This window comes from Pseudophryne corroboree, chromosome 2 (assembly GCF_028390025.1).
Source record: "Pseudophryne corroboree isolate aPseCor3 chromosome 2, aPseCor3.hap2, whole genome shotgun sequence".
NCBI lineage: Eukaryota > Metazoa > Chordata > Amphibia > Anura > Myobatrachidae > Pseudophryne > Pseudophryne corroboree.
Genome location: NC_086445.1, coordinates 273327810 through 273340660, shown reverse-complemented (window position 1 = coordinate 273340660; position 12851 = coordinate 273327810).

Genomic DNA, 12851 nt, shown 5'->3' with positions numbered 1-12851 from the left:
TAATCCTTCAGAGTAGCTGTAGATTTACTCCTCCTTGTGGCTTGAATCACCCTCATAGCGGGTCCACGGAGACTTTCCACTATACGTTGTCTTTTGATATGCTCGGGACATTGCCACTCTTCAGAGTGTTGAATGGCTGCCTCTCTCCAAGTATCGTAGGTTTCTTCACCTGCAGGTACAGGGGAAATACCCGAGAAAATTCTGAGTCTTCTATATCCCCCTTCATAATGTAATCTCTCCATCTGACTGACCATTTTATTCATCATTGTTTCCACTCCTTTCCCAGTAGATTCGTCCACATTCTCTGTCAGATCCCCCCCACTATTGATATGAAAACAATCTCCTGCATCCATGGTATCATTTCCCATCTCGTCTCCTGGGGTGGCTGCTTCTTCCATACTTTCAGGCCATACTAGTTGAACTTTTCGCCCAGGGACATCTTCAACCACCACCATACTGGGTAGTAATATGTTATCCAACGGAAGTCTATTACTAAGTAAAATGGCGAAAGTTTCCCCCTCTTGTCCTTTCCATCGATCAACAGTACATGGTTGACTAATCCCATATAGTTGCACAACAGCCCGAATGACTGCATCATCACTGGCTAATGAAAGTTTTCCAACTAGCCCAAAGCTGCATAAGGGTTCCACGCCCTTTTCTTTACACCACCTATAGATATCGGCGTTGGTAATTTCTTCCATACTGTATAATTTCGGTATCAACGACTGAATCTTGGGATCTCAGCAGTGCCTCCAGATGTAGCCCCTTTTCCACCTCACGGGGGTACTTAATACATATGACGGAGTGCCTCCACCCAAGCAGTGATAGTTTCCAACCCAGGCTTGCTTGGGAAAGCTGATGCCAGTAGTGATATGTTTACTGTCTTGTGTGGGTTGGTTAAGATGGTTAATTTACCTGTTGTATCTTCGTGTGTCTTTCAGGTTCAGATCTTCAGATGAAGGAAACCACCTGTCCCTTTAATTGGTAAGTATTTATTAATAGACTTCAATACCTTCTCATGTTATTTTTCTTTACTGAATAAACATTTCATAAATTTGGGTACTCACAAGACAAGGATATGATTTAACAATATATAGTCATATACCTGAATTATTACCGTTTAGACCATACCACAACTTAGTTTAACAAGAATTATCAGCTATATCTTCAATACACTCTCTATAATCTTATCAGTCACACTGCAGTATCAAACTTATTTGTTGGGTATACCAGTTTGTTATCGTTGGTGCACTGTTGGGGCCCAGTTTTACCTTTTTGTAATCCTGAGGTATTCTTCTCTCAATGCCAACTGGACGGATGAAATTGGGATCTCAATACTAGAGTTACCTATAATTGAACCCCATTTGGTACCTTTTCCAGGATAGTCTTGGTCAGGGTTATAAGAGTATACTGTTGAAGAAGTATCAAGGGCCTATTGGGAGCCCAAGGATTATGTATCAGCAGGTAAAATTACAAGCGTCCCTATAATTAGATACCTATGCACTTGTAGAATACTCCTCGTTATCACCGGGCAATGTGATTATTATGTTGTTTTTACACCTTCCTTATTATAGGCAGTGTGATTACTTGTAAATCTTATATTCTTTATTCCACACTGGCCACCATATCTTGTGAATGGGAATTTATCAATAGATATGTATATATCCTGTGGAAAGGATAAATAACGTCTCTAGGATCTGTCTCCCCCAACTACTTTCAGTAGAGACATGAACTTAGGATCCTTTCACCCTTACTGTAGTCCAATTCTTCAACTGAAAGGGATGTTCGATTAGTAGACAGTGCAGAGCATACTATAAATTCAATGGAGTAGGATAGAATTGCAGGGTACGTGGCACTGGAACTTATATAATCAGGGATTTTAGGAGTGGATGCAAATTATATGTGAAGGCTTCACTGTAGTCAATTATCATTTGAGCTGCATAATGGGAATGCCATACATTTCACACAAATGGTCTATTGCCTGTTTAGTAACATTAGTAGCTGCTGTTACTTTGCGTCTAGTAATTCCCCTCAGTTAGAGAATTTAGAAGAGGAGATCAGTCTTCCTATTTAGTATAATGACCTTACTAGGCAATAATGGGGTTAGAAGGGTTCAGGATATATTCCACTCCTGTTGATTATACTTTCTGATAATGATCAGGTACTTTAATATAATGGTAACATTAGTCTTCTTAATATGGTAGATGAGGTTTCCTTTCCTTACAAACAGCCACTATTCCTAGAACAGTCTTATAGTCATTCCTTCAGACTGACTATTTTAATAATGGGAGATTCCCTTCCTTGCAATGCTCCCATATTCACACTCCCATTCATTAGGATGCCCCTTCTGTGTCTCAGTCCCTGAAAGATCCTCCCCTCACCTTATAGGACAGTCTAGTTATCTCCTCCAGTCCTCCCATATACCGTCCCTCTCTGGTCTATGCTACTAATCTCCTCTAGGTGGAGCCCTTTTAGCAGTGTCCTGAGAGTGTCAGAGGGAAAGACTTTCTGATATAGTCAGTGAGAGGGATCCACGGAGCTGCTCATGCGTCTCTACTCACTCCGTACTCCGTCTCTGTTTACCGGAGCTTCAGCTTCCTGCGTTCCACTCCGTTTCCCCTGCTGTCAGTCATCTCTCCGCTGGTAAGTCTTTTTATTTAATCTCTCCAGCAATGTTGAGGGCCGCACAGAAGGGTACGATGCCGGACTAATCAGCGGCTCAGTTCTTGCACCTCTCCTCCACACAGATCTCCTCAGCGTCGCTCTATCCTCGCGCCCCGTTCTCCCGCTTCTCCCTCGCGCTGCCCTTCACTGATCTCCTCATCCGGGCACCCCATAGTCGGCACGAGGGCTTCTGGAACAGTCTCTGTAGCCCTGCTCGTGCCAAGGGGCCCTATTATCCAGCACCATATATACTATTTACAGTACACATTCCCACCAGCAACTCTCTACTTAGTACCAGTAGTATATAAAACAGCAGTACTATATTTCATATATTTACACAGGCATTTACACAGCTTGAACATATTTTATATATTTACACAGCATTAAATACATATTATATATTGGTACCTATATATATAGATATTTAATGTATTCTTCAGATAACAAGTACCATTTTGTATATCCCTCTGAGCCTTCATTTATTTACAGGGCTACAATAATAACATTATAGGACAGTGGTTTCATGTCCAGCTCTCAAGTACCACCAACTGGCCATGTTTTCTGGATTTCTTTAAACATGTTAAGTCATTCATTATCCCACTTGTTTCCACAGACAGAAATCCCCCCCCCCCAAAAAAAAAAAAAAACAACAACAACAACCCATGACCTTACCTGATGGGGGTACTTGAGAGCTGGAGGTGAGAACTACTGGTATAAAATAATGCCCAGTGTCCCCATCACCTCCCAGTCCTAATGCCCCTGTAAAGAGATATTGGTGCTACTAAATTAGAATGATACAGAGTATTATGATAGTAACATACAATGTGGCGCTGGGATCCTCTATCTATATGTGGTAAAGATATCACAAATATAATCTTTTAACATTATTAAAAATAATATTATATAATAATGTACCGTGCTCCTCATATTCAAAGGTGCTAGAGCAACCTCTTCCCCGGCTCTGTCCTCATCTTCCTTCTCTTCATCCAGTCCCTCGGCTGTCCTCTTCCAGTCGCTGCGGATGGCCTTGGTGCAGCACTGCATTAGGCCAGAGTTGTGCTCTGTGGTGATGCTCATTGTGCTCTGGGTTTCGAGTGGGTACACCATGCTGGACAGGTGGGAGAGGATTATCTGCCAGCTGGGCTAGGCTCATCAGATTCCACGGTCTCCCTTCGGTATGGTCTCTGGTCCTGCACCATGGAAGAGGAGATGACTGCAGGCTGTGTGGCCAAGATGGTGGCTCTAGACAACTGGAAATCAGTCTATGTGATGGACAGCTGGCCATGGGACCCTTGGAACCTGCCAGCCGCCTATGTTGCTTTGCAGTAAATCCGACCCTGATCCCAGGCACTGCACTACAGATAATATACAAGGTAACCCCAGGTACTACACTCTAAATACTATATAAGGTAACCCAAAGTACTACACTACAGACAGTGCACTACATGTGCAGACAGGACATGTGCTGGGCGATCAGACTGCACTGGCAGGGTGATACATATAATTATGTGCTGGCAGCCTGTTATGTTTTATCAGTGGTAATGAGGATGAAGTGGAGACACTTACAGGGGAGTAGGTGCCTCAACCGCCAGTGACTATTCCACAGACCTGAGAGCATGGAGCAGTGAAGTAGTAGTTGCTCCTAGGAAGCCAGTAATCCTCTCAGCTCCCCCTGCTGGTGCCTGGAGGCAAATGCTTCTCAGTGAGAAGTAGAGGAAGATGGTGATAGTGTCTTTCCTTCTCTGGACCTAGGCTAGTTGTGACTGCAGCTGCACGTCAGGGGTGGATTTGGGGGGCCCAACCATGGGACCCTTGGGACCCGCTCTGGTCTAGACAACCGCCTAGGTTGCCTAGCGATAAATATGGTTCTGGTTTGTGCTGCCCACTGCTGTCTCTTAGCTTATTTAGCCAGCCAACAAGCTTGCAACCTTTAGCCTAAACAGGATAAAAACAATACCGTGAGCTGCGAGATAGTCAAATTGACTGAAAATTACTGAAAATTATTTTTATTGAGGTTAATAACACTGTAGAAAAAAAAGTTTTTACAATTTTTGGGAAAAAAAACAGATCCAAAATCAAAACATATGACGGCGGTTTTGTCAAAATCAAAACACAAAGCTAATACAGATCAAAAACCAAAAACAATGGAGTCAGTGCACATCACTAAAATAAATCTATTAATTGTGATATAGGCATAATGACATTTCCATAGCAGTGCAAGTAAAAAGTTATGTAAAGACATATCTCTACTGGTAACATATCACTTGCAGCAAAAAATAAGTCATTTGCAAGGAGTGCCATCTTGGTGCTCAATAAAATGACCATCCTTGCTAAACCAGCAGGGTAGTAGAGAGCCTGGCCAGGCCCAGGTGCATTTCAGGGGTGTGGCTTAATTGTGGGAGGCATGGCACTGCATACTTAAAACAAAATACAGAAAAAATACTACTTTAAGAGCTGCAAAAATAGAAAACGAAAAGAAAATCGCCACGGAACTTAAAACTATCCCTAAAAAGTTTTTAAGTATATAAACAGTAAAAGCAGAGCTGGCCCTAGGCATAGGCAAACTAGGCAAATGCCTGGGTGCACAAGCAGCTTCTGCTGATTAAAATGATATGCTGCATGCCTATATTCTGTGTGTGCTGCGGCTGTATCTGCATATGAAATGCTACGTAACAATGTATTCCTGGAAATCACTGTAACGTACCTGTAGCATTTCTTCTGCAGATACAGCCACAGTCACACACAGAATATAGATATGCCGTGTATCATTTTAATCAGCAGACGCTGCTTGTGCATCCTAGCCACATACTGTAGCTATGCAAATAAGATGCACTTTCGGCATAAAAGGTGCCCAACATTAGCAGAGCTGCCAGCTGACTCACGCTAGGCATCTCCTGCTGCATGGCATATTGAGGCAACATGTATGAGGACACATCTGTATCCAAGCAGTGGCAGTGGTCACGGTGTTAGTGGCCGTATGAGTGTTGTGTGCAGGTGGATTGGTTTTGCAATAGGATTTGCCATATGTGTAAGGGGCATTATGTGTATCATGTGTATAAATGCATTAATAAAGTGCGACATATGTGTAAGGGGCACTATGTGTGTAATTATGTGTATAAAGGCATTAATAATGTGCAGCATATATGTAAGGGACATCATGTGTGTCATTATGTGCATAAGGGCATTAATAATGTGAGGCATATGTGTAAGGGACATTATGTGTATAAGGGCATTAATAAAGGTTGGCATAATGTGTAAGGACATTAATAATGTGTGTCATGTGTAAGGGGCATTACTGTGTGGTATTATGTGTATAAATGCATTACTAATGAGTGGAATTATGTGTGTAAGGTGCTCTACTGTGTGGCGCAATGTATAGAAAGGGCACTACTGTGTGGTATTATGTATATAAATGCATTACTAATGTGAGGCATTATGTGTATAATGTACTCTATTGTGTCGCAACGTATAGAAAGGACACTACTGTGTGGTCTAATGTGAATAAAGAGCAATATGGTGTGGTGTAATGTGAATAAGGGACACTACTGTGAGGAGTAACCTATATAAATGAAAGTGCTACTACTGTGTGATGTGACGTGAATAATGGACACTATCACATGCTAAAATGTGAATAAAGTTGCACTATTGTGTGGCGTAATTTGAATTGGGGGTACTATTGTGTGGTCATGCCCCTTCCCAGCATAAACACTTCCTTTTTGGGTTGTGCGCCGAATGTGCGCACTGTTCCTATTTAAAATATAGGGGGTAGGAGAATCAAAATAAGGACTGCTATGGGGTAGGGGTGATGGTGCTGGGAACAGGGTTCAGGGTCAGAGGTGGAACTAGCGGTGGTGCTACGGGGCCCCAGCCAAAATCTTGCCTAGGGCATCATATTGGTTAGGGCCGGCTCTGAGTAAATGGTTAAGAAAGGAGAATATAGGACCATTAAAAGGAGAACTGGGAGCTTTGATTAATGATGACGCAGAAAAAGTGCAAATGTTTGTTCATCAGTGTTTACCAGAGAAGACCAGATGGTTGGAGTAGTGCATAACAAAAGTAAAGGAAATCACCCATGGCTTTGTACTTGTTTAAGTGAGGAAGTAGTCTGGGCAAGACTAAGCAAAATGAAGATTAATAAATCTCCTGGTCCAGAAGGACTTCACCCAAGGGTTCTTATGGAGCTAAACTTGGAACTAGCAAGACCTTTACATATTAAAACTCATCCTGGTACCTACAGACCTGTAAGTTGGACATCTGTAGTGGGGAAAATATTGGAAGGTATATTAAGGGATAGCATACAGGAGTACTTGCAGACCTTCAATGTTATTAATAGGAACCAGCATGGTTTTGTGAGGGATAGGTCATGTCAAACAAACTTGATTAGCTTCTATGAGGAAGTGAGCAACAATCTTGATCAGGGAAGCCTTTGATACAGTGTCTCACAGGAGGCTGATTTTCAAAATAAAAAAACTTGACCTAGGAGAAACTATCTGTACTTGGGTAAGTAATTGGCTGGATAACAGGGAACAGCAGGTGGTGGTAAATGGGATGTTCTTCAAATGGGCATCCGTATTCAGTGGAATACCTCAAGGGTCCATACTCGGGCCACTATTGTTCAATATATTTATTAATGATCTAGGAATAGGTCTGGAAAGCACAGTGTCAATTTTTGCTGATGATACTAAACTGTGTAGGGTAATTAATTCAGAAATTAATGTTGAGTCTCTATACAACAATTTATTTAAACTGGAAATTTGGCTTTTAAATCAAGAATGAGGTTCAATATAGAAAAATGTAAAGTTATGTACTTTGGGACTGAAATAAACATGCAACCTATAAATTAAATAGGGAATATCTAGGGGAAATGGAAGTTGAAAAAGATTTGGGGGTGCTCATTGATAATAGACTTAGTAGCAGTACTCAATGTCAAAGTGCAGTAAAGAAGGCAAATAAGGTGTTATCATGCATAAAATGGTGAATTGAGACAAGGGATGAGAGTGTAATCCTGCCACTTCATAAATCATTGGTACACCGCACCTGGAATATTGTGTACAGTTCTGGGCACCACATTATAAAAAAGATATCTTAGAACTTGAAAGAGTTTAGAGGTGAGCTAAAAATTGGTTAAGGGGTTAGAGGCACTGGATTATGGGGAAAGGCTTAGTAGGTTGAATATGTTCACACTAGAAAAGACGTGGCTAAGAGGAGACATTATAACTATTTTTAAATATATAAAGGGGCAATACATGGAGCTATCAGGTGATTTGTTTATTGAGAGAACTCTACATAGGACATGCAGTCACCCTCTGAGGCTAGAGGAGAGAAATTTTGTACCCACCAAAGGAAAGGGTTCTTCACAGTAATGGCCGTAAGGATTTGGAACTCTCTGCCAAAGAAGGTAGTAAATAAGAACTCAGTAAATATGTTAAAAATGGATTAGATGCATTTCTAACTGAAAAGATATCCAAGGATATAGCATTTAAAAAAGATATATTTTAGGAAGAGCTCAAATTCAGTTGTTAAGTAGACTTAAAACATTACTTCAATAGGGTCATTATAGTAAACTTTAGCTTTATACAGAATAGTGAAATAATTATAACACAGGTTGAACTTGATGGGCAATTTGTCTTTATTCAACCTCATTAACGATGTTACTATGTTACTATGCCTCCCTGGCCACACTGCAGCCCAGCACACAGCAGTGTGTGCTGGGGTGAAGAGAAGTGGTGCTGCCAGGTATGTGGGGGGGATTGCACCACAATGGCTAAAGACTCTTTTTACTTAGTAATGCACTGTATTATTGTTTAGGAAATAACTCCCAGTGATGTTTTCAAAAATGTGTGTGGCAACTTCTAAATATATAGAATTACTGTACTTTAAGTAACTATGTGCTTTTTATTAAACCAAACAAGTATTCTGATGATAGGCCAGAAGTGGCACTTTTCTGACAAATGAGCTCGATGTAATTTGCAGAGTGCTGTATTCCATTTTCCTTCATTACTGTTACTTATATTTCAGAAAAGCCAATTACTAAAATGGAGCATAGCCATTTAACCAGAGTAACCAGATTAATCCTGAGCAGAGGACAATCTAGGGCAAATCAGGTCACTTTTCATGTATGCTTTACTTTGCTGTGCGTGATCTATAATTCCTGCATGCCTAGAATATATGTAAAGCCATTTAAGTATGCTACCTTGGCTTGCAGTTGGGTACTGTGAAATGCAGCAATGCTTATTTGTAAGGCATATCTTTCTCTTGAAATTAACACATTTAATATTCTTTAGGCTGCATCGCAAAAAATATAAGAATTTAGGTATTCACTGTGCAGTATATTCAATAAATCAAAGTCCACTTCTTCTGAAATAATGGTCTGTACTTAGAAATATCAATGGAAATGTTGATGTATTTATGTATTTCTACGGCTTTGATAAAATAGAAAATTCTGAGTTCATTGAAAGGTAAAGCATCTCTTTATTGCATGCTATATGTATTTTGTCATTCATGTTTTATTTGTGTGCAGCGTGTGCAGCATATACTGTATGCTGGCAATACAAATATAAATTTTTTGACCAACAATGATAACAAAGATTATCTATACATTTTGGAGCCAAAAAGAGGATAAGATGGTACAGGTAAGTGGCTAAATGTTCCTGAACACTGGCACAGAAATCCCACCACACTATTTAATACTGCTTTTAAAATAGGCTCTCTTGTGGTAGGATGTTGTTGAGAACTGGTAGCATCAAAGTGTTCTTCTATGAAACTGCCCTAGAACACACCCAAAAAATAAATGGATTTTATTGTACGGGAAATCTGTAGTCTCTGTGTCTTATTTCCTGGACAATGGGATATACCTAAAATTAACTGGTTAGCTTAACACAGAAGATCAGCAATTAGGCCTAAAACAGGACATGCTCGCCCCCCGCTGCCAGTCTTTGTCAGGCCGCACCTCTGGGGAGGCCTCCCCTGGATTGATGCTGTCAAAAGGCTGGTGCTGAGGAGAATAATCCACCTCCTTCTCTGCCCGTCCCACCTCTGATGCTGCCCTGCTCAGTGCTGTAAGTGCTGGGGCGATAGTCCAAGCTCCGCCCGCTGAATGTTAAATATTTAAGGTTTGCAGGGATAGGCTGAATTAATTCCAAAGGGCCCTAGGTCTCCTTGATTAACTTCTCACTCTCCTTAGTGCTCCTCCTTTGAGATAAAAAGATAAATATTTTTGCACAACACTTAAGGTCACTGGGAAAGCTGTCGGTACCCTTTACACAGCAGATAAAGCAGTTGCTATCAAGCTTTCATTTAATGCATTTAAGAGTGAATATATCGATGTCTCCTTTCCTCCTATTGCTCTCTGAGAGGATTGGCAATGTTTAGGTCAAGTGACAGATTAACCTCTGATTATTGAGACACAATCCTCTCCTGACTGGAAATAGGTTGATTAAGTACTTATATCTGAAATATATATATATATATTAGAGATGAGCGCCTGAAATTTTTCGGGTTTTGTGTTTTGGTTTTGGGTTCGGTTCCGCGGCCGTGTTTTGGGTTCGAACGCGTTTTGGCAAAACCTCACCGAATTATTTTTGTCGGATTCGGGTGTGTTTTGGATTCGGGTGTTTTTTTCCAAAAACACTAAAAAACAGCTTAAATCATAGAATTTGGGGGTCATTTTGATCCCAAAGTATTATTAACCTCAAAAACCATAATTTACACTCATTTTCAGTCTATTCTGAATACCTCACACCTCACAATATTATTTTTAGTCCTAAAATTTGCACCGAGGTCGCTGTGTGAGTAAGATAAGCGACCCTAGTGGCCGACACAAACACCGGGCCCATCTAGGAGTGGCACTGCAGTGTCACGCAGGATGTCCCTTCCAAAAAACCCTCCCCAAACAGCACATGACGCAAAGAAAAAAAGAGGCGCAATGAGGTAGCTGTGTGAGTAAGATTAGCGACCCTAGTGGCCAACACAAACACCGGGCCCATCTAGGAGTGGCACTGCAGTGTCACGCAGGATGGCCCTTCCAAAAAACCCTCCCCAAACAGCACATGACGCAAAGAAAAAAAGAGGCGCAATGAGGTAGCTGTGTGAGTAAGATTAGCGACCCTAGTGGCCGACACAAACACCGGGCCCATCTAGGAGTGGCACTGCAGTGTCACGCAGGATGGCCCTTCCAAAAAACCCTCCCCAAACAGCACATGACGCAAAGAAAAAAAGAGGCGCAATGAGGTAGCTGACTGTGTGAGTAAGATTAGCGACCCTAGTGGCCGACACAAACACCGGGCCCATCTAGGAGTGGCACTGCAGTGTCACGCAGGATGTCCCTTCCAAAAAACCCTCCCCAAACAGCACATGACGCAAAGAAAAAAAGAGGCGCAATGAGGTAGCTGTGTGAGTAAGATTAGCGACCCTAGTGGCCGACACAAACACCGGGCCCATCTAGGAGTGGCACTGCAGTGTCACGCAGGATGTCCCTTCCAAAAAACCCTCCCCAATCAGCACATGATGCAAAGAAAAAGAAAAGAAAAAAGAGGTGCAAGATGGAATTATCCTTGGGCCCTCCCACCCACCCTTATGTTGTATAAACAAAACAGGACATGCACACTTTAACCAACCCATCATTTCAGTGACAGGGTCTGCCACACGACTGTGACTGATATGACGGGTTGGTTTGGACCCCCCCCAAAAAAGAAGCAATTAATCTCTCCTTGCACAAACTGGCTCTACAGAGGCAAGATGTCCACCTCATCTTCACCCTCCGATATATCACCGTGTACATCCCACTCCTCACAGATTATCAATTCGTCCCCACTGGAATCCACCATCTCAGCTCCCTGTGTACTTTGTGGAGGCAATTGCTGCTGGTCAATGTCTCCGCGGAGGAATTGATTATAATTCATTTTAATGAACATCATCTTCTCCACATTTTCTGGATGTAACCTCGTACGCCGATTGCTGACAAGGTGAGCGGCGGCACTAAACACTCTTTCGGAGTACACACTTGTGGGAGGGCAACTTAGGTAGAATAAAGCCAGTTTGTGCAAGGGCCTCCAAATTGCCTCTTTTTCCTGCCAGTATAAGTACGGACTGTGTGACGTGCCTACTTGGATGCGGTCACTCATATAATCCTCCACCATTCTATCAATGTTGAGAGAATCATATGCAGTGACAGTAGACGACATGTCCGTAATCGTTGGCAGGTCCTTCAGTCCGGACCAGATGTCAGCATCAGCAGTCGCTCCAGACTGCCCTGCATCACCGCCAGCGGGTGGGCTCGGAATTCTGAGCCTTTTCCTCGCACCCCCAGTTGCGGGAGAATGTGAAGGAGGAGATGTTGACAGGTCGCGTTCCGCTTGACTTGACAATTTTGTCACCAGCAGGTCTTTCAACCCCAGCAGACCTGTGTCTGCCGGAAAGAGAGATCCAAGGTAGGCTTTAAATCTAGGATCGAGCACGGTGGCCAAAATGTAGTGCTCTGATTTCAACAGATTGACCACCCGTGAATCCTTGTTAAGCGAATTAAGGGCTGCATCCACAAGTCCCACATGCCTAGCGGAATCGCTCCGTGTTAGCTCCTTCTTCAATGCCTCCAGCTTCTTCTGCAAAAGCCTGATGAGGGGAATGACCTGACTCAGGCTGGCAGTGTCTGAACTGACTTCACGTGTGGCAAGTTCAAAGGGCATCAGAACCTTGCACAACGTTGAAATCATTCTCCACTGCACTTGAGACAGGTGCATTCCATCTCCTATATCGTGCTCAATTGTATAGGCTTGAATGGCCTTTTGCTGCTCCTCCAACCTCTGAAGCATATAGAGGGTTGAATTCCACCTCGTTACCACTTCTTGCTTCAGATGATGGCAGGGCAGGTTCAGTAGTTTTTGGTGGTGCTCCAGTCTTCTGTACGTGGTGCCTGTACGCCGAAAGTGTCCCGCAATTTTTCTGGCCACCGACAGCATCTCTTGCACGCCCCTGTCGTTTTTTAAAAAATTCTGCACCACCAAATTCAAGGTATGTGCAAAACATGGGACGTGCTGGAATTTGCCCATATTTAATGCACACACAATATTGCTGGCGTTGTCCGATGCCACAAATCCACAGGAGAGTCCAATTGGGGTAAGCCATTCCGCGATGATCTTCCTCAGTTGCCGTAAGAGGTTTTCAGCTGTGTGCGTATTCTGGAAAGCGGT